Here is a 27,844-nt window from a genome sequence, read left to right as displayed (position 1 = left end):
CTTTATTCTTCCCTCTAAGTCCCTAGACATCCAGGGGGCTGTAGAATTGTTATTCCCATGCTTTTTCTTTAAGGGCACATATTTGGCCTGAACCCTCCAGATCTCCTCCTTGAATGCCTCCCACTGTTCCGACATTGATTTACCTTCAAGTAGCTGTTCCAAGCCCACTGTGGCCAAATCACTTCTCAACTTAGCAAAGTCAGCTTTTCCCCAATTTGGGACTTTTATTCCTGGTCTATCCTTGTCCTTATCCATAACTACCTTGAATCTGACTGAATTATGGTCACTGGCACCCAAATGCTTTCCAACTGATACTCTTTCCGCCTGCCCAGCTTTATTCCCCAAAACGAAATCCAGAGCCGCCCCCTCCTGTGTTGGGTTTGTTACATACTGACTAAAAAAGTTCTCTTGAATGCATTTTAGGAATTCCGCACCCCCTATACCCTGGAAGAGGGGACAGAATGTAGTGTAACAAAATTTGCAGATGACACAAAGATTAGTGGGAAAGCGGGTTGTGTAGAGGACACAGAGAGGCTGCAAAGAGAATTTGGATAAGTTAAGTGAATGGGCTAAGGTTTGGCAGATGGAATACAATGTCGGAAAGTGTGAGGTCATCCACCTTGGGAAAAAAAACAGTAAAAGGGAATATTATTTGAATGGGGAGAAATTACAACATGCTGCGGTACAGAGGGACCTGGGGGTCCTTGTGCATGAATCCCAAAAGTTTAGTTTGCAGGTGCAGCAGGTAATCAGGAAGGCGAATGGAATGTTGGCCTTCATTGCGAGAGGGATAGAGTACAAAAGCAGGGAGGTCCTGCTGCAATTGCACAGGATATTGATGAGGCCGCACCCGGAGTACTGCGTGCAGTTTTGGTCACGTTACTTAAGGAAGGATATACTAGCTTTTGAGGGGGTACAGAGACGATTCACTAGGCTGATTCCGGAGATGAGGGGGTTACCTTATGATGATAGATTAAGTAGACTGGGTCTTTACTCGTTGGAGTTCAGAAGGATGAGGGGTGATCTTATTGAAACATTTAAAATAATGAAAGGAATAGACAAGATAGAGGCAGAGAGATTGTTTCCACTGGTCGGGAGACTAGAACTAGGGGGCACAGCCTCAAAATACGGGGGAGCCAATTTAAAACCGTGTTGAGAAGGAATTTCTTCTCCCAGAGGATTGTGATTCTGTGCTATTCTCTGCCCAAGGAAGCAGTTGAGGCTAGCTCATTGAATGTATTCAAATCACAGATAGATAGATTTTTACCAATAAGGTTATGGGGAGCGGGCGGGTAAGTGGAGCTGAGTCCACAGCCAGATCAGCCATGATCTTGTTGAATGGCGGAGCAGGCTCGAGGGGCTAGATGGCCTACTCCTGTTTCTAATTCTTATGTTCTTATGTTCTTATGTTCTTCACACTAAGTTTGTCCCAATCAATTTAGGATAGTTAAAATCCCCTACTATTACTGTCCTATGGTTTTTGGACATCACAGAAATTTGCCTCATATTTACTCTTCTATCTCCCTCCCACTGTTTGGTGGTCTATAATACATGCCCAGCAGTGTGATCGCCCCTTTTTTATTTTTTAGTTCCACCCATATGGCCTCATTTGATGACCCCTCTTACATATCATCCATCCTCACAACTGTAATAGTTTATTTAATCAATACTGTGACCACTCTCCCTTTTTACCCCCTTCTCTGTCCTGTCTAAAAATCCTGTAACCAGGAATATTGAGCTGCCAAACCTGCCCCTTCTTCAGCCATGTCTCTGTAATGGCTATAATGTCATACTCTCAAGTGTCAGCTGTGCTCTCAGCTCATCCGCCTTATTCGCTATACTCCTTGCATTGAAGTATTTACCATTTAGCACAGGAAGACCTCCTTGATCCATGATCTTATTGAATGGTGGAGAAGGCTCAAGGGACTGTGTAGCCTAATCGTGCTTGAATTTCTTATGTTTATTTATATGAGATATGGGATATATGCAAGCATCTGGAGAACAAAAAATCACAGGCCATTGCGATAAAGCTAGCTTGTAAGCACTCTGTGGAAAGGCTTAATTGGCTGACTGGTCTTTACTTGTTCCACACACATTTTAATGAAACCAACCCTGACCTGCTCCAATCTTATCAATTTGATGTTTATTCATACAGACTCGAATCTGTCTGATGTTTGAGGTGTAAAAGTTAATCAGCAGGGTCAATGGTTTGGCAAATACACCAGCCAAATTTCAATCACATTATATGGGATTTGGATATTTTTTCATTATTTTTAATTGGATAGTGCATTCAGTTTTCTCTGAAAACGGAAAAAACAACAGTCTTGCCCACCTTATGCTAATGGACTGTACAGCCTCCTGAGCACTCACTTTTAGAGTGGAAGCAAGTCTTCCTCGATTTCGAGGGACTGCCTATGATAATGATGGCTAATAAACTGCAGTTTTTCTATAATCAGGGCTAGAAGTTCAAGGTTTATCAAATCCGACAAATTCTGTTCTTGTAACAGAATTTTAAAGAGTGTTTTGGGGAAGTTCCACAATTCTGTCAGTTTCTCTATAAAAGAACAAAGCCTGGGGTATCCTGCTGATCTAGAAAAGGTTTACTGTTTATTCTCTTTGCTTTGCAAAGTCCATTGAGAATATGATCAGCTCAGACTCCCTCCAGAACATAGCATTGGTAGCCCACTCAATAAAGTGTTGGGCAGCATGTTGCCCGATGTGACAGAGGTCACCCGAGGCTGGCTGGAAGGATACAGTTACCTGCTTCGGTCTGGTGGAGTGGTGGAGGGTAAGCGCATATTGAAGGCCTAAAGCAAGGTGAAAAGTCATTTTACTCTGAGAGAAAAATATACATTTTTAAAAAAGCATCAGAGAAGGAACAAATCAACCTTAGGATTTAATGTCATTTGACGCTAAAACCTTCAGATATAGGAAATACTAAGATGTTCCATATAGTACGAGGTATGCAGTTTTGAATTGTGGCCTGATTTAAATCAGCTCACAAAGGACATGTTTCTAGTTTTGAGTTATACCCTTGGACAGTCAGGCAAAGAAGAGTCGGCCAATCCAGAACATTCAACTGATGACTCTCTAACTAATGCTCTGTCAACATTAAAATGTTTTAATGATGTTGCAGTCCATTTTTTTCTCCTTGATTGGAGTAAAGTAGACCTATTCTTTCAGTGAACCAAAGCATCCTATCTTCAATGAAACAGGATCCTCATTTCCAAATGCATTTCTTGGTCAAGACAGAAAACACAAACCTTTATGAAACAAAAGTTTACTTGGAATACCGTATACTGTTACAACCAACTTTCTTTCTTTCTTTCTATCTTTCTATCTTTCTTTCTTTCTCTCTTTCTTTTTCTCTTTCTTTCTCTCGTTCTCCTTTCTTCCTTTTCTCCCTTCCTCCCTGTCAATAAGTAGCTCTCAATGCAGCAGCAATATGATCGAATTTCCCAGGCATCTTACTATCAAAAGGTCAAAAGGTTGACTACTGTTATGTATGCAACCCTATGGAACCAGCATTCTACCGCCACCAGAGGGTGTATCTGTTGGAGTCCCAAGGGATCCCAGCATCACTTGGGAGCACTGTATATGAGCAGGCCTCCCATGCTGTGCCAGCAATCTGGAGTTAGAATAAAGGAGCTAAGGTCACACTTACTCACATCTACAGTACTCAGTTACATTACTTTATTATGAACATAATAACTGGCGACGAGATAACAAACCATCATGTGAAAATGCAGAGAAGTGTTGGTATCCTGGAGAAATTCTCAGAAGGGGATGATTGGGAGACCTTTGTGGAGTGACTCGACCAATACTTCATGGCCAATGAGCTGGAAGGGGACGAGAACACTGCCAAACGAAGGGCGATCCTCCTCACCGTCTGCAGGGCAACAACCTATAGCCTCATGAAGAATCTTTTCGTTTCGGTGAACCAACAACCAAATCGTATGAAGAACTGTGTACACTGGTCCGGGAGCACCTAAATCCGAAGGAGAGCGTTCGGATGGCAAGGTGTCGATTTTATACATGTCAACGGTCTGAAGGCCAGTAAGTGGCGAGCTACGTCGCCGAACTAAGGCGCCTTGCAGGGCATTGCAAATTCGATGGATTCCTGGAGCAAATGCTAAGAGACTTCTTTGTGCTTGGCATTGGCCATGAGATTATCCTTTGCAAACGATTGACTGTTGAATCACCGAACCTGAGCAAAGTCATAACGATAGCCCAGACATTTATGTCCACCAGCGATAACACCAACAAATTTCACAGCATAAAGAGGTTCGGCAAGTACTGTACACAAAGTAACGTCATTTTCAGGCAGGAATGTATATGGCAGAACATATACGCCAGCAGCTGCATGACCTCAGATGACCCAGAGTCCACCACCAAACGTTAATGCGAGGCAGTTAACACCTTGTTGGCGCTGCGGAGGTGATCATCGAGCCCAACAAAGCCACTTCAAACACTATATGTGCAAAGGCTGTGGAACAATGGGACACCTCCAGCAAATGTCAGATGAGCTGCAAACCCTGCAAATCACCACGTTAGAGGGCGATCGATCCATGGCAGATCAAACTGAACTAGAGACTCGAATCGAGGAGGCAGAAGTGTACGGGGTACACACCTTCACCACAAAATGTCCACCAATCATGTTAAAATTCAAACTGGACGGAATTCCAGTATCCATGGAACTGGACATGGGTGTGAGTCAGTCTATCGTGAGCAAAAAGGCACACAGGCCCAAGCTTAGCCCCATTCATACCAAGCTGAGAACTTACACCAAAGAACTGATCCCTGTAATTGGCAGTGCAGCAGTAAAAGTCTCCTATGATGGAGTGGTGCACAAACTACCATGATGGGTTGTACCAGGAGATGGCCTCACACTTTTCGGCAGAAGCTGGCTGGGAAAAATCCGCTGGAACTGGAACGACATCCGAGCGCTCTCGTCCGCCGCTGACGCCTCATGTGCCCAGGTTCTGAGCAAGTTTCCGGCGTTGTTTGAGCCAGGCATCGGAAGTTTCTCGGGGGCGAAGGTGTAGATCCACTTGATTCCTGGTACACGTCCCATCCACCACAAGCCACAGGCGGTGCAACATATAATGCAAGAAAAGGTGAAGATCGAGCTGGACAGGCTGCAGCGAGAAGGCATCATCACGCCGGTGGAGTTCAACGAGTGGGCCAATTCAATTGTTCCGGTCCTCAAGAATTTGTGGGGATTATAAAGTAACAATTAACTGTTTTTCGCTGCAGGACCAATACCCGCTACCCAAGGCAGATGACCTATTTGCGACCCTAGCAGGAGGAAAGGCATTCACCAAGTTGGAGCTGACCTCAGCCTACGTGATGCAGGAGCTGGCGGAATCTTTGAAAGGCCTCACCTGCATCAACAGGCACAAAGGTCTGTTCATCTACAATAGATGCCCGCTTGGGATTCGATCGGCCGCGGCTATTTTTCAAACGAACATTAAGAGCCTGCTAAAGTCGGTTCTGCACACTGTGGTTTTCCAGCACGACATATTAATCACAGGTCTGGACACCATCGAACACTTGAAGAACCTAAAAGAGATTCTAAGTTGGCAAAATCGTGTGGGACTCAGTTTGAAATGCTCGAAGTGTGTTTTCCTGGTGCCAGAGGTCGCGTTCTTAGGGAGAAGAATCGCGGCAGATGGCATCAGACCCACCGACGGCAAGACGGAGGCCATCAAAAACGCTCCGAGACCACAGAACATGATGGAGCTGCAGTCATTCCTGGGTCTCCTCAACTATTTTGGTAATTTCCTCTCCGGGTTAAGCACCTTGCTAGTATCCCTACATGTGCTGCTATGCAAGGGAGATGACTGGTTATGGGGGAATTCACAAGAGGCTGCTTTTCAGAAAGCCAGAAATCTGTTATGTTCCAACAAACTGCTTGTATAACTCATGTAAACGTTTAGTGCTAGCTTGCGATGCGTCTTCGTACGGGGTCGGGTGTGTATTACAACAAGCAAATGAATCGGGAACATTGCAACCGGCCGCCTATGTGTCCAGGAGTTTGTCCAAGGCCGAAAGGGCCTACAGCATGATTGAAAAAGAAGCTCTGGCATGCGTTTACGGGTGAAAAAATTGCACCAGTATCTGTTTGGTCTTAAGTTTGAGTTAGAAACTGAACATAAGCCGCTCATATCGCTATTCTCAGAGAGCAAAGGGATTAATACCAATGCCTCTGCTCGCATCCAAAGATGGGCGCTCAGGCTGTCTGCATATAACTATGTAATCCGCCACAGACCAGCCACAGAGAATTGGGCTGATGCTCTCAGTCGGCTACCATTGCCCACCACCGGGGTGGAAATGGCACAGCCTGCAGACTTGCTCTTGGTGATGGATGCATTTGAAAACGAAAAATCACCCATTACCAGATCAGGACTTGGACCAGCCAGGATCCTTTACTGTCGCTTGTAAAAAACTGTGTCCTCCATGGGAGCTGGTCCAGAGTCCCAGCGGAGATGCATGAAGAGATCAAACCATTCTAGTGGCGCAAAGACGAAATGTCCACACAGGCGGACTGTCTTTTGTGGGGCAATCTCATGGTTTTGCCTCAAAAAGGCAGGGGAAACATTCATAAGCGACCTAAACAGTACCCACCCAGGCATAGTAATGATGAAAGCTATAGCCAGATCCCATGTGTGGTGGCCCGGCATCGACTCAGATTTGGAGTCTTGCGTGCACCAATGCAACACTAGCTCTCAACTGAGCAATGCACCCAGTGAGGAACCGCTAAGTTTGTGGTCGTGGCCCTCCAAACGTTGACTTTGCTGGCCTGTTCCTAGGCAAAATGTTTTTGGTTGTTGTGGATGCTTATTCAAAATGGATTGAGTGTGTAATAATGTCTGTATGCACGTCCACTGCCACCATCGAAAGCCTATGAGCCATGTTCGCCACTCACGGCGTGCCTGATGTCCTTGTCAGCGACAATGGGCCACGCTTCACCAGTGCTGAATTCAAGGAATTCATGACCCGCAATGGGATCAAGCATGTCACATCTCGTTCAAGCCCGCATCCAACGGCCAGGCAGAATGGAAGTCGAAACCATCAAGCAAAGCTTGAAACGCGTGTTAGAAGGTTTCCTGCAGACCCGCCTGTCCCGAGTCCTGCTCAGCTACCGCACCAGACCCCACTCTCTTACCAGGGTTCCCCCAGCCGAGCTGCTCATGAAAAGGACGCTCAAAACAAGGCTCTCTCTCTTGTCCACCCTGATCTCCATGATCACTTCGAGGACAGGCAGCATGAACAAAGCAATACCATGATCGCGCAAACCTGTCACGCGATATTAAAGTCAATGACCCTATATTTGTACTCAACTATGGAAATGGTCCCAAATGGCTTGCTGGCACTGTCATAGCCAAAGAAGGGAGTAGGGTGTTTCAGCTCAAACTCACAAATGGACTAACTTGCAGAAAGCATTTGCACCAAACCAAGCTGCGATTCACAGACATCCATGAGCAACCCGAAGGGGACAGCACCCACTTCGACCATCCAATGCACACACAAGTGACAACCAACATCACGGTTGACCAAGAAGCTGAGTTCATCATCCCCAGCAGCCCAGCAAGGCCAGCTGCACAGCAGCCCAGCGAATAATCCAACCAACTCACCTACACCTGCATTTGTACTGAGACGATCGACTAGGGAGCAAAAAGCCCCAGATCGTCTCACCCTGTAAATAAGTGTACTTTTGACTTTGGGAGAGAGTGATGTTATGTATGCAATCCTATGTAACCTGTATCATACCGCCACCAGAACGTGTACCTGTTGGAGTCCCAACGGATCCCAGCATCCCTTGGGAGCACTGTATATAAGCAGGCCTCCCATGCTGGACCAGCAAGCTGGAGTTACAATAAAGGAGCTAAGGTCACACTTACTCACTTCTGCAGTACTCAGTTACATTACTTTATTATGAACATAACAAATGAACCTTAGGATTTAATTTCATTTGATGCTAAAATCTTTAGATATGGGAATACTATGATGTTCCATAAAGTATGAGGTATGCAGTTTTGAATTGTGGCCTGATTTAAATCAGCTCGAAAAAAAAGGACATGTTTCTAGTTCTGAGTTATACCCTTGGACAGTCAGGCAAAGACTCAGCCAAATCCACAAAATTCAACTGATGACCCTCTAACTAATTCTCTGTCAACATTTAAAATGTTTTAATGATGCTACAGTCCATTTTTCTCTTTCCTTGATTGGAGTAAAGTAGACCTATTCTTTCAGGGAACCAAAGCATCCTATCTTCAATTAAAACAGGATCCTCATTTCCAAATGCATTTCTTGGTCAAGACAGAAAGCACAAACCTTTATGGAAGAAAAGTTCACTTGGAGTACCGTATACTGTTACAACTACTTTTCTTTCTTTCTCTTTTTCTTTCTTTCTTTCCTTCTTTCCTTCCCTCTTTCTCTCTCGCTCTCTCTCTCTTTCTCTCGCTCTCTCTCTCTTTCTCCCTTTCTCCCTTCTTCCCTGTCAATGAGTAGCTCTCAATGCAGCAGCAATATGATCGAATTTCCCAGGTATCTTACCATCAAAAGGTCAAAAGGTTGACGACTATCTTTAATGTTGTTTCTCGGCCCTTAATTTAGTGGGACTGCTCCAAGACTCTACAAAGGAATTCATGCGCCGTGGCTCTATATGAACTAGTAGCTGCATTGCAATTCTCTCAAACACACTTCCTTTGTTTACCAGCAGTCGTTGCACTTCAGAGTAATTCATTTTATTAGAAGCACTCGGAGATATTTCTGAGAGATATGATCATGTGTTATACAAGTGTTATATATGTACAGTTCTGAATTTCATACATCCTTAAACAATACCCTAAACTGATTTGTATTATTAGTTTGTCTACACAAAGTGATCTAGTTTGACAAATGTGCCGAGCAATATGGCTTTGAAACCTGCATTTATTTATTTCTTCCAGGTAATCAACATTGACAGGGCAGAAATGCTCCAGTCACACTTCACCCAGTCCTCCATTATCATATTATCCACTCTGTGAGGAAGGAGACCGATGAAATATTGCTCTTTTCAATACTGTAAAGGAGAGAAACCTAGTGAGGCAAAGGAAGATTCTTTGAAGGAGAAAGAGTTGCATTTGTATAGCGCCTTTGACACCCTCAGGACATCCCAAAGTGCTTAGCAGCAAATGAAGTAATTGTTTGAAGTGTGTCATTGTTGTAATTTAGGAATTGCAGCAGACAATTTGCATAGAACAAGACCCCTGTGCAGCAATGTGATAATGACCAGCAATGTGATAATGGACAGATAGTGTGCTTTAGAGGTGTTGGTTGAGGATTAAATATGGGCCAAGAGAACTCCCCTGCTCTTCTTCTTAAAAAATACCATGGGATCTTTTACATCCAGCTGGGAGGGCAGGCGTGGCCTCTGTTCAATATCGTATCCAAAAGACAGCACCTCCGACAGTGCAGTGCTCCCTCAGCACTGCACTGGAGTATCAGCCTAGATTGTGCCCACAAGTGGGACTTGAACCAAAACCTTCTGACTCAGAGGAACAACTGCGGCCATCTGAGCCACGGCTGACACCATAGCAAGGTAACAATTTATTGGACCAGTATGTAGAACTATGCCAGCAGACTTATTGTGGTTGGTGATATTAACCTACAAACAATTAACACTCATAGGACAGTCAGCTATCTATTGCTATAATGGAGTTGTTAGCCTATTTATAATAAAAAGCCTTCATTAAAATAGTGGACAGATGAAATACATATGAATGCATTAAGCGTTTGTTAGCAAGGTGATTTGTATCTTGCCCTTTGTAGCTGTGAACAAAATATAGAACGACACCGTAAACCAATGTAAAATTCTGGAAAATAAACCATTCCACAGTGATTGTTTGCGCTCTTCAGATTCTGCCCTCTTGAGCATCCCTGATTATAATTGTTCAACTATCGGTGGCCGTGCCTTCAGCTGCCTGGGCCCCAAGCTCTGGAACTCCCTCCCTAAACCTCTCCGCCTCTCGACCTCCCTTTCCTCCTTTAAGATGATCCTTAAAACCTACCTCTTTGACCAAGCTTTTGGTCATCTGCCCTAATTTCTTCTAATGTGGCTTGGTATCAAATTTATTTGTTTTGCCTTATAATACTGCAGTGAAGCACCTTGGGACATTAAAGGCGCTATATAAATACAAGTTGTTGTTGTTGTGTCACAAATAGATTGAACAGAGCTTTTAAAGCGTTGCTGAATTTTACGAGTGAATCAATTGGTTATACTACACTTGGAGTACTGTGTGCAGTTCTGGTCTCCACACTACAAAAATGGATATTGAAGCTCTGGAGAAAGTACAGAAAAGATTTACAAGGATATTTTCAGAATTGAGAGGGTGCAACTATCAAGAAAGATTGAGCAGGCTGGAGCTCTTTTTACCTGGAAAAGAGAAGAATAAGATGAGTCATGATAGAGGTCTTTCAAATTCTGGAGACGTTAGATAGGGTGGAGATGGTGAAACTGTTACCACAAGACAAGGTGTAGGGTTTCTTCCTACAGGTTTCGAACATCAAGATTTATAAGAACACTAAGATTTTCCAATAAATGGACATTATTAAAAAGATTAATATGACTATAAATTCAGAGTTCAACGCTACAGCAGACAGATTTAAAATCAAAAACCGAAATGACGAATCCCCTAGATTCCCCCGTTATATACAATCAAACCAACCTTAAACTTTGCGACGATATGCGCTGATTCCCACCGCCCCGCCGAGTTTGACACAACTAAAACAACCATAAAAAATTTGCATATATTCCAACGTTAATTGGTTATGCACAATCCTCTCAGTGGTACCTATGTTCAAACTGGCTCAAGTATAATTCAATGTGTGGTCAGTCTATCCGAAATCTAATTCCCAAGTGTTCACTTCCACGTGTTCCCTTCCACATGTTCGACGGCCGTCTTTCAACACCTCCTTCTGATGTTCCTGTTCCAAGCTCTAGAGAAAGAAGATTCCTTTGTTTGAAGTTTTTATACTTCTCAAACAAAACTGATCCTGGTTCACAGTCAAATGTCCAGTTCAGTTTGGCCAGAGATCACGTGACCATTTCCGCTGATTGACCAACTCAAAAGTCCTTCAACAAGCCTCATGTCTCTTCCTGTTTGATGCATCTTCCTATTTAAATTCAAACTTCACTCAGTTCTTCTTTGGAATTTGCCCCTCCCCTTAGGCTACTTTACATAGGCAGGCTTTTAGACAGGCAGGCTACAACCTTTAAGGGGGGATAAATATAATATAAGCACTAACAGATCATGTTATGTATGTAAACTTTACTAGTGTGTAAGACTTGCCACCAGGGGGTGGATCTGTGGGAGACCCAAGGGTCACCTGCACATCCCAGGCTAGCAGGTATAAAAGGCAGTCTACCATGCTGCTTCCTCACTCTGGAGTTACATTAAAGAGACCAAGATCACAACAGGTTGAGCTTACAGCATACAGTCTTCTGAACATAACAATTGGCGACGAGCAACAGATCACAAACTTTCACGTGGCTATGGCTGGTATTCTTGAGAGATTTGTTGAGGGTGATGATTGGGAAACCTTTGTTGAGCGCCTTGACCAGTAGTTCGTGGCCAATGAGCTGGATACGGAAAGACCGTGGTCAAGCACAGGACAATTCTCCTCACCGTTTGTGGGTCCACGATATATGGCCTCATCAAAAATCTGCTAGCACCAATGAAACCAATGGAGAAGACATATGCAGAGTTGTGCATGCTGGTTCGGGAACACTTCAAGCCGAAGGAGGGCATCTTAATGGGCAGGTATCGCTTTTATACGCACCATCGCTCCGAGGGCCAGGACGTGGCGAGCTATGTCGCCGACCTAAGATGACTTGTGGGATGTAGAATTTACCAATATCTCGCAAAGATTCTTTCCCCTACAGAGGAGAAGAATCCCTTTCTGGGCTTTTAAAATGAGTTTAAAGGGGCAGACGAAGCCTGCGGGGGATAAAAGGGGATGCATTCATGGAGCCCCCACCCCCAGTGTTTGGACTCATAAGAAAGGGAATTCAAAATGGACCTAAATTACAGAAGCTTGAGATCCCCTAAACATCTATGGGAAGGAGCATATCAATTTTAAGATTCTACAACATTTTGGCTGCGAAAAGGAGTTACCAAATACAGGAGGTGGGGCCAAATTCGTGTATTAAGGGTCCCAGACTCTCTGGGGGAACTATTCACCCCCTAAGAGATAATCGAATTACCCAATCAAGCACAATGGAAATCATGGTCAGAAAAACTGGACAATCCTAAAACAATGCAAACCCAGTGATAGCACATTCTCACACCCTAATTGAGTTACTGCTGACAAAGGAGACATTTGAAAATCAATGGACAGACAGTTTAAACAGAGCCCAAGAGATTTGATGGGAGATAACGGAGCCTTTTTTGGGGATATATCTATCCCCCAGTTTTACAAGCACGTAGACTAGCAGAACAAGAAAAACTAGCAGAACACAGAAACTAGCAGAAGACAGGAGAGTAGCAGAACACAGACTGGAACTCGCACAGACTTGAACACAGACAGAAACAAGCAGCTGGAGCTGGGGAGTGAAGAAATGGAGTAGTGAAGGAAACTACAAGAAATCGTCAAGGACCGACCGAGCACGAGGCGCACGAAACAGAAGGTTGTCAGCAACCAAATTGACAACCACTCTACAATCTACTTCTGAACGACCAACGGGGGAGAAATTACCAAAAGGGACTAACTAAAACTATTCCTAACCAAAGAAAGTGGGTACTTACCCCATACATCCAAAACGCAACTTAGCGCATCAACGGACGCACCCCAACCGAAGACTACGCAGTCCGAAGTCCTCTCCTCCGACCGGGGTATGGCTCGCCTAGAAGGCCAAGTGCAGCGAACCCCGAAACCATGATTCACCGGCAACTGGCTAAAGGGATTGGTGAGCATAGCCCCTGAACCCTCAGAGCTATAACTTAGTTAGTTAGGGGAATTGGGAGGGGGGAGGCTGGGATAACTTGTGTAAATGTATCTGCATTCTCCTTTTTACCCCATTTAGAGTTTAAGCTGTATTCTTTTCCCCACAGGCTATAATTTGACATTTTATTCAATGTGTTGTACCCTTCAGTGTGTATTGGTGTGTGTGTGTGTGTTATTAAAGGTGTGCCTTTTACTTATTTTTAAACACAATAAAGCCATACCTGCTTCCTACCTTGAAACCGATTGTCTGTCCAAGTCTGTCACAGTCCCTTCATAATTCCAGTGTCTAGAACCAAGGGTGTGGGAGTGATTCGGAACCGTTCATATAAGGTCAGAAGGGAAAGCTGACCCCCTGCAAACCACCCCTTACAGGGACCATGCATATTTGCTGGATTTTTGGGGGCAATGTTGCTGGACTTTTTCATGCTTGGAATCGGCCATGAGGCCATTCTTCGCAAACTGCTGTCTGCCGAATCCCTAGATCTGAGCAAGGCCATCACGATAGCCCAGCCTTTCATGTCCATGAACGATAACACTAAACAGATATCTTTGCAGCATTGAAGTTCACCAGCAAGTACTGTGCATAAAATAATGCCTTCAGCAGGCAGAACTGTACATGGCAGGACCTAAACGCCTGCAGAGGCCAGACCTAGGATGACTCAGAGTCCACTGTGGGGCGTGAATGCGAATCCATTAACACCATGTTGGCGCTGCGGGGATAATCATCGGGTCCATCAATGTCGATTCAAGCACTACGTGTTCAAAGGCTGCGGAACAATGGGGCACCTCCAGTGAATGTGCAAACGTGCTGCGACTCACCACGTGGCAGAGTTGGTAAAAGATGACCGATCCGGCGCGGATCATGCTGGACAAGTAAGAGAGGCAACTCAACCCGAGGCTGAAGAGGAAGTGTATGGGGTACACATCTTCACCACCAAAAGCCCTCTGATAATGTTAAAAGTCAAATTAAATGACATTCCAGTTTCCATGGAATTGGACACGGGGGCGAGTCAGTCAATTATGAGCCAGAAGGTTTTTGAGAAACTGTGGGGCAACGAGGCACAAAGGCCAAAACTAAGCCCGATTCACTCAAAGCTGGCACTTACACCAAAGAGCTCATACCAGTCATTGACAGTGCGGCCGTGAAGGTATCATACGATGGAGCTGTGCATGATTTATCACTATGGATTGTACCAGACGATGGCCCAATGCTGTTCGGCAGAAGCTGGCTAGGAAAGATCCGATGGAACTGGGACGACATCAAAGCACTGTCTTCGGTGGATGAAGCCTCGTGCGTCCAAGTGCTAAACAAATTCCCATTGTTATTCAAGCCACGCATCAGCAACTTCACAGGCACCAAAGTGCAGATCCATCTAGTCCCTGATGCACGGCCCGTTCATCACAAGTCCCGAGCGGTTCCATACATGATGTGAGAGAAAGTCGAGATCGAACTGGACAGACTTCAACGAGAGGGGATCATATCACCAGTCGAGTTCAATGTGTGGGTCAGTCCAATTGTTCCGGTGTTGAAAAACGATGGGACGGTCAGAATCTGCGGGGACTACAAGGTAACAATCAACCAAGTCTCATTACAGGAGCAGTACCCACTACCCAAAGCGGATGACCTGTTCGCAATGCTAGCAGGGAGGAAGTCGTTCACCAAGCTGGATATAACCTCTGTAGACTTGACACAAGAGCTGGCTGAACCTTCGAAAAAATTGACGTGCATTAACACGCACAAAGGACTATTCATATACCACAGATGCCCTTTTGGGATTCACTTGAGAGCGCCCATCTTCCAGTGGAACATGGACAGTCTGCTGAAATTGGTTCCGCGCACCGTGGTGTTTCAGTTGCCATCCTGATCATAGGTCGCAACACCACCGAACACTTGCACAACCTGGTTCTAAAGCAACTGGACAGAGTGGGACTCAGGCTGAAATACTCCAAGTGTGTTTTCCTGGTGCCAGAGGTCGAATTTCTGGGGAGAAAGATTGCGGCGGACAGCATCAGACCCATGGACTCCAAGATGGAGGCCATCAAGAATGCACCCAGATCACAGAATGTGACGGAGCTGCGTTCACTCCTGGGACTGCTCAACTATTTTGTTAACTTTCTACCGGGGTTGAGCACTTTGCTGGAACCCTTGTATTTATTGCTACGTAAGGGTGACGACTGGGTTTGGGGTAAATCTCAAGAGACAACCTTTAATAAGTTATTTGTATTGTATGACCAGTGTAAACGTTTAGTACTAGTTTGTGATTCACCGTCGTATGCGGTCGGTTGTATGTTACAGCAAGCCAATGTGTCAGGCAAACTGCAACCGTTGCATATGCATCCAGAAGTTTATTTAAGGCTGAAAGAGCCTACAGTATGTTTGAGAAAGAAGCATTAGCATGTGTATACAGGGTTAAGAAAATGCACCAATACCTATTTGAACTCTGGTTCGAGCTCAAAACCAACCACAAACCATTAATTTCGCTGTTCTCAGAAAGCAAAGATATTAACACCAATGCTTCTTCCCGCATCCAAAGATGGGCACTAACGTCATCTTCGTAAGACTATCTAATCCACCACAGACCAGGCACTGAGACCTGTGCTGATGCCCTCAGTCAGCTACCGTTGCCCACCACCGGGGTGGAAATGGCTCAACCTGCAGACTTGCTTCTTGTAATGCATGCTTTTGAGAGTGAGGAGTCACCCATCACGGCTCACCAGCTCAGTAAAAAGCTGCGTCCTTAATGGGAGCTGGTCAGCAGTTCCCGGGGAAATGCAAATATAGTAACATAGAAAATAGGTGCAGGAGTAGGCCATTCGGTCCTTCGAGCCTGCACCACCATTCAATAAGATCGTGGCTGATCATTCACCTCAGTACCACTTTTCCGCTTTCTCTCCATACCCCTTGATCCCTTTAGCCATAAGGGCCATATCTAACACCCTCTTGAATATATCCAATGAACTGGCATCAACGACTCTCTGCGGCAGGGAATTCCACAGGTTAACAACTCTCTGGGTGAAGAAGTTTCTCCTCATCTCGGTCCTAAATGGCCTACCCCTTATCCTAAGACTGTGTCCCCTGGTTCTGGACTTCCCCAACATCGGGAACATTCTTCCCGCATCTAACCTGTCCCATCCCATCAGAATCTTATATGTTTCTATGAGATCCCCTCTCATTCTTCTGAACGCCAGTGTTTTTAGGTCCAGTTGATCCAGTCTCTCCTCATATGTCAGTCCAGCCATCCCTGGAATCAGTCTGGTGAACCTTTGTTGCACTCTCTCCATAGCAAGAATGTTCTTCCTCAGATTAGAAGACCAAAACTGAACACAATATTCCAGGTGAGGCCTCACCAAGGCCTTGTACAATTGAAGTAAGACCTCCCTGCTCCTATACTCAAATCTCCTTGCTATGAAGGCCAACATGCCATTTGCCTTCCTCACTGCCTGCTGTACCTGTATGCCAACTTTCAATGACTGATGAACCATGACACCCATGTCTCATTGCACCTCCCCTTTTCCTAATCTGCCACCATTCAGATAATAGTCTGCCTTTGTGTTTTTACCACCAAAGTGGATAACCTCACATTTATCCACATTATACTGCATCTGCCATGCATTTGCCCACTCACCTAACATGTCCAAATCACCCTGCAGCCTCTTAGCATCCTCCTCACAGCACACACTGTCACCCAGTTTAGTGTCATCTGCAAACTTGGAGTTATTACACTCAATTCCTTCATCCAAATCATTGATGTATATTGTAAAGAGTTGGGGTCCCAACACTGAGCCCTGCGGCACTCCACTAGTCACTGCCTCCCAATCCGAAAAAGACCCGTTTATCCCGACGCTCTGTTTCCTGTCTGCCAACAAATTCTCTATCCATGCCAGTACATTACCCCCAATACCATATGCTTTGATTTTGCACACCAATCTCTTATGTGGGACCTTGTCAAAGGCCTTTTGGAAGTCCAAATACACCACATCCACTGGTTCTCTCTTGTCCACTTTACTAGCTACATCCTCCAAAAATTTCCAGAAGATTTGTCAAGCATGATTTCCCTTTCATAAATCCATGCTGACTTGGACCAATCCTGTCACTGCTTTCCAAGTGCGCTGCTATTTCATTCTTAATAATTGATTCCAACATTTTCCCACTACTGATGTCAGGCTAACCGGTCTATAATTACCCGTTTTCTCTCTCCCTCCTTTTTTAAAAATTGGTGTTACATTAGCTCCCCTCCAGTCCATAGGAACTGACCCAGAGTCGATAGACTGTTGGAAAATGATCACTAATGCATCCACTATTTCTCGGGCCACTTCCTTAAGTACCCTGGGATGCAAACAATCAGGCTCCGGGATTTATCGGCCTTCAATCCCATCAATTTCTCCAACACAATTTCCCACCAATAAGGATATCCTTCAGTTCCTCCTTCTCACGAGACCCTCGGCCCCCTAGACATTCCAGAAGGTTATTTGTGTCTTCCTTCATGAAGGCAGAACCAAAGTATTTGTTCAATTGGTCTGCTATTTCTTTGTTCCCCATTATAAATTCTCCTGAGTCCGACTGCAAGGGACCTACGTTTGTCTTCACTAATCTTTTTCTCTTCACATATCGATAGAAGCATTTGCAGTCAGTTTTTATGTTCACGGCAAGCTTCCTCTCATACTCTATTCTCCCCCTCCTAATTAAACCCTTTATCCTCCTCTGCTGAATTCTAAATTTCTCCCAGTCCTCAGGTTTGTTGCTTTTTCTGGCCAATTTCCATGCCTCTTCCTTGGATCTAACACTATCCTTAATTTCCCTTGTTAGCCATGGTTGAGCCACCTTCCCTGTTTTATTTTTAATCCAGACAGGGATGTATAACTGTTGAAGTTCATCCATGTGATCTATAAATGTTCGCCATTGCCTATCCACCGTCAACCCTTTAAGTATCATTTGCCAGTCTATTCTAGCCAATTCACGCCTCATGCCTTTGAAGTTAGCTTTCCTTAAGTTCAGGACTCTAGTTTCTGAATTAACTGTGTCACTCTCCATCTTAATAAAGAATTCTACCATATTATGGTCATTCTTCCCCAAGGGGCCTCGCACAACAAGATTGCTAATTAGTCCCTTCTCATTACACATCACTCAGTCTAGCATGGCCTGCTCTTAGTTGGTTCCTCGACATATTGGTCAAGAAAACCATCCCTAATACACTCCAGGAAATCTTCCTCTACCACATTGCTACAAGTTTGGTTAGCCCAATCAATATGTAGATTAAAGTCGCCCATGATAACTGCTGTACCTTATTGCACACATCGCTTATTTCCTGTTTGATGCTGTCCCCAACCTCACTACTACTGTTTGGTGGTCTGTACACAACTCCCAATGGCGTTTTCTGCCCTTTGGTATTCCGTAGCTCCACCCATACAGATTCCACATCATCCAAGGCAATGTCCTTCCTTACTATTGCATTAATTTCCTCTTTAACCAGCAACACCACCCACCTCCTTTTCCTTTCTGACGATCCTTCCTAAATGTTGAATACCCTGAATGTTGAGTTCCCAGCCTTGGTCACACTGGAGCCATATTTCTGTGATGCCAATTGCATCATATCGATTAACTGATATCTGCGCAGTTAATTCGCCCACCTTATTCCGAATACTCCTCGCATTGAGGCACAGAGCCTCAGGCTTGTCTTTCTAACACACTTTGCCCCTTTAGAATTTTTCTATAATGTGGCCCTTTTTGTTTTTTGCTTTGGGTTTCTCTGCTCTACATTTTTATTATTCTCCTTTCTATCTTTTGTCTCTGTGCAATGCAAGATGAAATTAAGCTGTTTTACCGATGCAATGATGAAATGTCCATCCATTCGGATTGTCTCCTATGGGGGAATTGCGTAGTTTTGCCAAAAAAAGGCAGGAAAACGTTTATACGCGACCTATACAGTACCCACCCAGGCATAGTCATGATGAAGCCTATCGCCTGGTCGCACGTTTGGTGGCCCGGCATTGACTGGGAATTAGAGTCATGTGTACATCAATGTAACACTTGCTTACAGTTGAGCAATGCACCAAGGGAGGCTCCACTGAGGTCTGTGGTCATGGCCCTCCAAACCATGGTCCACAGTCCACGTAGATTTCGCTGGCCCCTTTCTCGGAAAGATGTTCCTAGTAGCAATAGACGTTTACTCTAAATGGATTGAATGTATAATAATATCATCATGTACGTCCACTGCCACCATTGAAAGCCTCCGGACCATGTTCGCCACCCAAGTTTTGCCCGACGTCCTTGTTAGTGTCAATGGACCATATTTCACCAGCTCGGAATTCAACGAGTTCGTGACCCGCAATGGCATCAAACATGTCAGGTTTGCCCCGTTTAAGCCTGCATCCAATGGTCAAGCAGAACGAGCAGTCCAAACTATCAAGCATAGCTTGAAATGCATGACGGACGGTTCCCTGTAGACCCGGTTATCTTGGATTCTGCTCAGCTACTGGACGCGACCCTACTCACTTACTGGTGTTCCCCCTGCAGAATTGCTAATGAAGAGAGCACTCAAAGCCAGGCTCTCCTTAGTCCACACGGACCTCAATGATCATGTAGAAACCTGGCATCACCAACATAACATGGACCACAATCGCGCGGCTGCATCGCATGACATTGAGGTTAATGACCCTGTGTTTGTTCTTAATTACGGTCATGGTCCCAAATGGGTTGCTGACACTGTTTTAGCCAAGGAGGGGAATGGAGTGTTTGTTGTCAAACTTTTGAATGGACAAACATGCAGAAAGCGCTTGGATCAGACGAAACTGCGATTCACTGACAACCAAGAACAGTTTGAATAGGACATTACCATCATTGATCCACCAAAACATGCAATAAATGTGCAGCAGTTATAATGGGTGACTTTAATATGCACATAGATTGGGCTAACCAAACTGGAAGCAATACGGTGGAGGAGGATTTCCTGGAGTGCATAAGGATTGGTTTTCCAGACCAATATGCCGAGGAACCAACTAGGGGGGAGGCCATCTTAGACTGGGTGTTGTGTAATGAGAGAGGATTAATTAGCAATCTCGTTGTGCGAGGCCCCTTGGGGAAGAGTGACCATAATATGGTGGAATTCTGCATTAGGATGGAGAATGAAACAGTTAATTCAGAGACCATGGTGCAGAACTTAAAGAAGGGTAACTTTGAAGGTATGAGGCGTGAATTGGCTAGGATAGATTGGCGAATGATACTCGAGGGGTTGACTGTGGATGGGCAATAGCAGACATTTAGAGACCGCATGGATGAACTACAACAATTGTACATTCCTGTCTGGCGTAAAAATAAAAAAGGGAAGGTGGCTCAACCGTGGCTATCAAGGGAAATCAGGGATAGTATTAAAGCCAAGGAAGTGGCAAACAAATTGGCCAGAAATAGCAGCGAACCCGGGGACTGGGAGAAATTTAGAACTCAGCAGAGGAGGACAAAGAGTTTGATTAGGGCAGGGAAAATGGAGTACGAGAAGAAGCTTGCAGGGAACATTAAGACGGATTGTAAAAGTTCCTTTAGCTATGTGAAGAGAAAAAGGTTAGTAAAGACAAACGTAGGTCCCCTGCAGTCAGAATCAGGGGATATTATAACAGGGAACAAAGAAATGGCAGACCAATTGAACAAGTACTTTGGTTCGGTATTCACTAAGGAGGACACAAACAACCTTCCGGATATAAAAGGGGTCAGAGGGTCTAGTAAGGAGGAGGAACTGAGGGAAATCCTTATTAGTCGGGAAATTGTGTTGGGGAAATTGATGGGATTGAAGGCCGATAAATCCCCAGGGCCTGATGGTCTGCATCCCAGAGTACTTAAGGAGGTGGCCTTGGAAATAGCGGATGCATTGACAGTTATTTTTCAACATTCCATTGACTCTGGATCAGTTCCTATCGAGTGGAGGGTAGCCAATGTAACCCCACTTTTTAAAAAAGGAGGGAGAGAGAAAACAGGGAATTATAGACTAGTCAGCCTGACCTCAGTCGTGGGAAAAATGATGGAATCAATTATTAAGGATGTCATAGCAGCGCATTTGGAAAGAGGTGACATGATAGGTCCAAGTCAGCATGGATTTGTGAAAGGGAAATCATGCTTGACAAATCTTCTGCAATTTTTTGAGGATGTTTCCAGTAGAGTGGACAAGGGAGAACCAGTTGATGTGGTATATTTGGACTTTCAGAAGGCTTTCGACAAGGTCCCACTCAAGAGATTAATGTGCAAAGTTAAAGCACATGGGATTGGGGGTAGTGTGCTGACATGGATTGAGAACTGGTTGGCAGACAGGAAGCAAAGAGTAGGAGTAAATGGGTACTTTTCAGAATGGCAGGCAGTGACTAGTGGTTCTGTGCTGGGGCCCCAGCTGTTTACACTGTACATTAATGATTTAGACGAGCGGATTAAATGTAGTATCTCCAAATTTGCGGATGACACTAAGTTGAGTGGCAGTGTGAGCTGCGAGGACGATGCTATGAGGTTGCAGAGTGACTTGGATAGGTTAAGTGAGTGGGCAAATGCATGGCTGATGAAGTATAATGTGGATAAATGTGAGGTTATCCACTTTGGTGGTAAAAACAGAGAGTCAGACTATTATCTGAATGGTGACAGATTAGGAAAAGGGGAGGTGCAATGAGACCTGGGTGTCATGGTACATCAGTCATTGAAGGTTGGCATGCAGGTACAGCAGGCGGTTAAAAAAGCAAATGGCATGTTGGCCTTCATAGCGAGGTGATTTGAGTACAGGGGCAGGGAGGTGTTGCTACAGTTGTACAGGGCCTTGGTGAGGCCACACCTGGAGTATTGTGTACAGTTTTGGTCTCCTAACTTGAGGAAGGACATTCTTGCTATTGAGGGAGTGCAACAAAGGTTCACCAGACTGATTCCCGGGATGTCAGGACTGACCTTTCAAGAAAGACTGGATCAACTGGCTTGTATTCACTGGAGTTCAGAAGAATGAGAGGGGACCTCATAGAAACGTTTAAAATTCCGATGGGTTCAGACAGGAAGCAGGAAGAATGTTCCCAATGTTGGGGAAGTCCAGAACCAGGGGTCACAGTCTAAGGATAAGGGGTAAGCCATTTAGGACCGAGATGAGGAGAAACTTCTTCACCCAGAGAGTGGTGAACCTGTGGAATTCTCTACCACAGAAAGTTGTTGAGGCCAATTCACTAAATATATTCAAAAAGGAGTTAGATGAAGTCCTTACTACTGGGGGTTTCAATGGATCTGGCGAGAAAGCAGGAATGGGGTACTGAAGTTGCATGTTCAGCCATGAACTCATTGAATGGCGGTGCAGGCTAGAAGGGCCGAATGGCCTACTCCTGCATCTATTTTCTATGTTTCTATGTTTCTTAAACACACCCAACCAGCAATCGACTTCGCGGTCAACCACGAGGATGAACCCAACATGCCCGACAATCCAATTAGACCAGCTGCGTTGTCGTGCAGTAATGATCCGACTAACTTACTCATGCCAGGAGAACTCAAGTGATCAACCTGGGAACGTAGAGCCCCAGATCGCCTCAACATGTAAATAACTTGTATCCAAGCCTTTTGGGTGGGGGGGGGAATGATGTTATGTATGTAAACTTTACTAGTGTGTAAGACTTGCCACCAGGGGACGCACCTGTGGGAGACCCAAGGGTCACCTGCACACCCCGGGCAAGCAGGTATAAAAGGCAGTCTACCATGCTGCTTCCTCACTCTGGAGTTACATTAAAGAGACCAAGGTCACAACAGTTTGAGCTTACAGCATAGAGTCTTGTGGAGTTATTCTGAACATAACAGATCAAATAAAGAATTTCTGAGTAATTTCTTTGCACAGTGAGGCCGTGATCTCGCCAACCATGCTCCTGGCTCCGTCGCGCTCTGTGTGAAGAATCTTCCCTTGATGGGGCTTGTTAAGCCCGCCCTGCGAGGTTTCTGGCCAATTGAAGGAAGCGTATCTGATGATGTAATTAGATGATGCGTTATCAGCCGGTTTCTTTAAAGAGACCATGGCTACATTGAATTTGACAGTTCTGTCAACATTCTGAGATGCTGCAAACACTGACAAGGCTGCACCCAGGCTCTCCCATGACTTCCTCCAGATGTTTATAGAGGGAGTCACAGCATGCAAGAAGTTTCTCTTTCCTTCGAATGGGTGGAAGAGATGTCTCCAGGACACTAACACAGCCTGGTTGCACATTGCAGAAGAGGGCACAAGCAGGGCTGTCGTCAGAAGGACCTGGGTGTAGTGGTGCAAAGCTTTCAATGATCTCAGTAGATCACGAAACGTTACTGCAAAGCCACACCCAACCTCACCCTGTTGTGCCGCTCATCACATCCCCATCTCACTAGCCACACCTCACCCTCACCCTTGTCCAGTCATACTAACTAACGACTCACAAGAATACGTATTTGGGTCTTTGAGCCAATGTTCATGTAAAGTTCCTGGTAATGTGTTGCCAAACATTGAAATCTTTATTTTCAACACTTTGCCTTCTTGGACAGATCTGTTTTTAACCTTTGGAAGTGGCTTAGTGAGTTGTAGTGAATGTTGTGACATAGGGGTACAAAAGGATAATGGTGATGAGTGTGAAAGGAATGGCTTGGGCATTGCAGGGATGCTTTATGGAGCTGGTGTGGGGTGGTGCCAAACAGGCGCATCATGTGGCAGCCAGGGTGTACAGTGTGAAGTGAAGTAAATCTGGCCATAGTGAGACCATCCCTGTAAACACTTCCAAATTGCATGAAGCTCAAAAGTGTCTTCTAAATCTTGAAGGCTTCACCTTCTGAGATTAAAAAGTGAACAGCTGTGAAATTGTAGCTTTAATACCACTTTTGCAGCTGTCAACTAGTCAAATCACTGGAGAGTCATTGAGAACCCGACACACTTACCTGGCATAAAGCCCAAGCAACGGGAAGCTCCTGAAAAAATTGGAAAAATGATAAGTACATGGTAAAATTCTTTTAAAATACCTTTAAAATACCTGTTGATGGTGTTAATTGGTTGGTTCGCCGCTTGGTGTCAGCCAGACCCAGCATTTTGGAAACAGACCAGGAGGCGGGTTCAGAGCAGGATCCCGCCCCGCTGTCAATCATGGCCATTTTGACAGTGGACCCACCTCCAAACCCGCTCTCACAGGGCTGGTAAGATTCCGGCCTGTGTGTGGAACTTGCTACCACATGGAGTGGTTGAAGTAGATAGCATTGATGCATTTAACGGGAGACTTGATGCATACTCACAGATTTTATATTGATTGTCCTGCCGTGGTCAAATTAACTCGCTGCGTGAAATTTTAGATGCAGTACAATGTGAATAAATGTGAGGTTATCCACTTTGGTGGCTAAAACAGGAAGGCAGATTATTATCTGAATGGTGACAGATTAGGAAAAGGGGAGATGCAACTAGACCTGGGTGTCATGGTACATCAGTCATTGAAAGTAGTTATGTAGGTACAGCAGGCGGTGAAGAAGGCAAATGGCGTGCTGGCCTTCATAGCGAGAGGATTTGAGTATAGGAGCAGGGAGGTCTTACTGCAGTTGAACAGGGCCTTGGTGAGACCACACCTTGAGTAATGTGTGCAGTTTTGGTCTCCTAATCTGAGGAAGGACATTCTTGCTATTGAGGGAGTGCTGCGAAGGTTCACCAGACTGATTCCCAGGATGGCAGGACTGACATATGAAGAAAGACTGGATCGATTAGGCTTATATTCACTGGAATTTAGAAGAATGAGAGGGGATCTCATCAAAACATATAAAATTCTGACAGGATTGGACAGGTTAGATGCAGGAAGAATGTTCCCGATGTTGGGGAAGTCCAGAACCAGGGGTCACAGTCTGAGGATAAGAGGTAAGTCATATAGGACCGAGATGAGGAGAAACTTTTTCACCCAGAGAGTGGTGAACCTGTGGAATTCTCTACCACAGAATGTTGTTGAGTCCAGTTCGTTGGATATATTCAAGAGGGAGTTAGATATGGCCTTTACGGCTAAGGGGATCAGGGGTATGGAGAGAAAGCAGGAATGGGGTACTGAAGTTGCATGATCAGCCATGATCAGATTGAATGGTGGTACAGGCTCGAAAGATCGAATGTCCTGCTCCTGCACCTATTTTCTATGTTTCTATGTTTCTATACAATATATGTATAGATTCTATATAATATATGTAATAGCCTGTAGATTTGAAGAAAGAGCTGACAAGCTACTGACTCCTTCCCTGTAACATTACCCTGTAATTAGATTTAAAAGGTTTTATCCTTGAACGTTGTACCTTTTAACTCTCAGATTTTATATTGATAGTCATTTGCTCCACTTTAATTACAATAGTTACATCACTCGTTGACCTACACTAATATAATTCTGAAAAATGTGTTGGCTAACTGTACTATCTTAACAGTTATGTTTATTAAAGAAGCTGATAGGACAGATGGAGAGAAATGGGCCCTGAAATTGCAGCCTCTCTGGGTGTGTACGATGGACGCACACGTTCGAAAAGGCCCCGCAAGTTCCGGGATTAGGCACGGGAAGCGCATGCGCCCGAACCCAGCACTTGCGATCTGTCGAAATGTCTTTGGACAAATCGCACGCCACCCTGGGAGAAGGGTCTTCACGGATGGAGATTTGGGCTATTTGCCCAACTCTTGCCCAGCAAATGTCCTTCCAAACTCGTACACCTTTGGCCTGCTTTTACCAGCATAAGATTTTTAATAGATAGGAAAAAATAAATGTTATGACTTATTTTTATATTGAAAATGCTGTCTATGTAGGTATGTTTATTCTTAACACTAATAAAACATTTTTTGTAAAATGTCAAAAAATACATTTTTCTCTCAAACATATAATGTAATGTCATTTCTTTTAATTTTTAAAAAGTGATGTTTTTTTTTAAATTTATGTTTGTTTTATCTTATTTTAGGGGTATTCGCATTGATAGTAATGGGAGATCGGAGCTCAGAGCTCCCATTACTATGAATGAAAACGCTGCATTGTGATTGGTGGTCCATGCCCAGGTGATACCAGGATGTCCTGCACTCCTGGGATAGCTGGGCCTCTCTGCTGCACTGTGCATCTAGGCCTCGGATTGCAAGTGTTTGTCCCTCCAGGACCACCAGGTACTTTCGTAAAAAAAAAATTGCCTGGTTGCATCCGCCCGCGGGAAGCCTCTGACTGCATTTTTTGTCCCGTTGTTCCCCCTGGTGGGGGAGTCTAGAACAAGGTGGCTTAACCTTAAATTAGAGCTAAGCCATTCAGAGGTCTTGTCAGGAAGCACTTCTTCACACAAAGGTAAGTGGAAATTTGGAACTCTCTCCCTCAAATACATGTTGAGGTTGGGGGTTGGCGCGAGGGTGGGCGGGGGGGAAAGGTCAATTGAAAATGCCAAAACTGAGGTTGATAGATTTTTGTTAGGCAAGTGTATTAAACATTACAGAACCAAGGCATGTAGATGGAGTTAAGATACAGACCAGCCAAGATCTAACTGAATGGCAAAATAGACTCGAGGGATTGAATGATGTGCTCCTGTTCTTATATTCCGATGTTGCAAACGGTTTCAAATTTTTAAAATTATTAATTTGGGATATGGGCATTGCTGGCAAGGCCTGCATTTATTCTTGAACCACTGCAGTCCGTGTGGTGAAGATTCTCCCACAGTGCTGTTAGGGAGGGAGTTCCAGGATTTTGATCCAGCGATGATGAAGGAACGGCGATATATTTCCAAGTCAGGATGGTGTGTGACTTGAAGGGGAATTGCAGGTGGTGGTGTTCCCATGCACCTGCTGCTCTTGTCCTTCTAGGTGGTAGAGGTCGCGGGTTTGGGAGGTGCTGCCGAAGCCTTGGCGAGTTGCTGCAGTGCATCTTGTAGATGGTACACACTGCAACCACGGTGCGCCGGTGGTGGAGGGAGTGAATGTTTAAAGTGGTGGATACGGTGCCAATCAAGTGGGCTGCTTTGTCCTGGATGCTGTCGAGCTTCTTGAGTGTTGTTGGAGCTGCACTCATCCAGGAAAGTGGAGAGTATTCCATCACACTCCCGACTTGTGCCTTGTAGATGGTGGAAAGACTTTGGGGAGTCAGGAGGTGAGACACTCGCCGCAGAATACCCAGCCTCTGACCTGCTCTTGTTGCCACAGTATTTATGTGGCTGGTCCAGTTATGTTTCTTGTCAATGGTGACCTTTAGGATGTTGATGGTGGGGGATTCAGTGATGGTAATGCCGTTGAATGTCAAAGGGAGATGGTTAGACTCTCGCTTGTTGGAGATAGTCATTGCCTGGCACTTGTGTGGCGCGAATGTTACTTGCCAGTTATCAGCCCAAGCCTAAATGTCGTCCAGGTCTTACTGCATGTGGGCATGGACTGCTTCATTTTCTGACGAGTTGTGAATGGAACTGAACACTGAGCAATCATCGGCAAACATCCCCACTTCTGACCTTATGATGGAGGGAAGGACATTTATGAAGCAGCGGAAGATGGTTGGGCCTAGGACACTGCCCTGAGGAACTGCTGCAGCGAATAAGGGGCCACCCATTTAAAACTGAGATGAGGAGGAATTTCTTCTCTCAGAGAGTTGTAAATCTATGGAATTCGCTGCCTCAGAAAGCTGTGGAAGCCATGACATTGTCTAAATTTAAGACAGAGATAGACAGTTTCTTAACTGATAAGGGATTAAGGGGTTATGGGGAGCAGGCAGGGAAGTGGACCTGAGTCCATGATCGGATCAGCCATGATCGTCTTAAATGGCGGAGCAGGCTCGAGGGGCCATATGGCCTACTCCTGCTCCTATTTCTTATGTTCTTATGATGTCCTGGGGCTGGGATAATTGACCTCCAACAACCACAACCACCTTGCTTTATGCTAGATGTGAT

The sequence above is a fragment of the Pristiophorus japonicus genome, chromosome 2 (assembly GCF_044704955.1).
Source record: "Pristiophorus japonicus isolate sPriJap1 chromosome 2, sPriJap1.hap1, whole genome shotgun sequence".
Lineage (NCBI taxonomy): Eukaryota > Metazoa > Chordata > Chondrichthyes > Pristiophoridae > Pristiophorus > Pristiophorus japonicus.
This window is presented reverse-complemented; position numbering follows the sequence as displayed.